The following is a 1660-nucleotide window of genomic DNA, read 5'->3' on the forward strand; positions in this document are numbered from 1 at the left end:
TATAGTACTGTACTGTAATAGGTTTATCATACTTTTCACACAACACATACATAAAAAGCAAACACAAAAAATAAAGAAAACATTTTTAAACTTATAGTACAGTACCTTGAAAAGTACAGCAGTACAGTACAACAGCTGGAATGCAGGGGCTGGCATGCACATTCACATCTTTGAAAGTTTGCAACTTGAAGGTTCATATTTAGCAGACTTACTATATATATATCTTACTATATTTATATCTATATATATATCACATCTTTTTAAGACATACAAATGAGTTCTGTTCAGAGAGTGTGTTTGTAAGTCCAATTTGTTCGTAAGTCCAACAAAGTTAAACTAGGTACCCAACTAACACAATTGGTTGTATAGTACTGTACTGTAATAGGTTTATCATACTTTTCACACAACACATACATAAAAAGCAAACACAAAAAATATAGAAAACATTTTTAAACTTATAGTACAGTACCTTGAAAAGTACAGCAGTACAGTACAACAGCTGGAATGCAGGGGCTGGCATGCACATTCACATCTTTGAAAGTTTGCAACTTGAAGGTTCATATTTAGCAGACTTACTATATATATATCTTACTATATTTATATCTATATATATATCACATCTTTTTAAGCCAATTGTCTGTTGATGGGCACTTGGATTATTTCCATATCTTGGCTATTGTAAATAGTTCTGCTATGAACATGTTGGTGCTTGTATCTTTTCAAATTAGAGTTTTCATCTTTTCTGGATATATACCTAGGAGTGGGATTGCTGGATCACATAGTAGCTCTTTTTTTAGTTTTTAAAGTAAACTTCATACTTTTTTCCATAGTGGCTGCACCAATTTACATATCCACCAACAGTGTGAGAGGGTTCCCTTTTCTCCATACTCTCTTCAACATTTATTTTTTGAGGACTTTTGGATGATAACCATTCTGACAAGTGTGAGGTGATACCTCATTGTAGTTTTGAATTGCATTTCTCTAATAATTAACAATGTTGAACATCTTTTCACATGCTTTTGGGACATCTGTATGGCTTCTTTGGAAAAATGTCTATTCAGTGTTTCTGCACATGTTTTGATTAGGTTGATTGTTTTTAATTGAGTTTTATGAGCTGATTATATGTTTTGGATATTGACCCTTTTTTAGTCACATCATTTGCAAATATTTTCTATCATTCTGTAGGTTGTCTTTTATTTTTCTGGATGATATCCTTTGATATGCAAAAGCTTTTAAGTTTCACTAGGTCCCAATTTTACATTTTTACTTTTATTTCTTTTGCCTTAGGAGACTGATCTAAGACAGTATTTATATCAAAGAATGTTTTGTTTATGTTCTTTTTTAGGAGTTTTATGGTGTCATGCCTTAAATTTAGGTCTTTAAACCATTTTGAGTTTATTTTTGTATATGGTGTGAAGGAGTGTTCTAATTTCATTGATTTACATGTAGCTGTGCAGTGTTCCCAGCACCACTTGTTGAAGGAGACTATCTTTTATCCATTATATATTCTTGCCTCCTTTGTTGTAGATTAATTGACCATTGGTGTATGAGTTTACTTCTGGGGTCTCTATTCTGTTCCATCGATCTATATGTCTGTTTTTGTGTCAATACCACACTATTTTGATTACTGTAGCTTTGTAGTATAATCTGAAATCTGGAG

This window comes from Neophocaena asiaeorientalis, unplaced genomic scaffold (assembly GCF_003031525.2).
Source record: "Neophocaena asiaeorientalis asiaeorientalis breed wild unplaced genomic scaffold, Neophocaena_asiaeorientalis_V1.1 scaffold360, whole genome shotgun sequence".
Classification (NCBI taxonomy): Eukaryota; Metazoa; Chordata; class Mammalia; order Artiodactyla; family Phocoenidae; genus Neophocaena; species Neophocaena asiaeorientalis.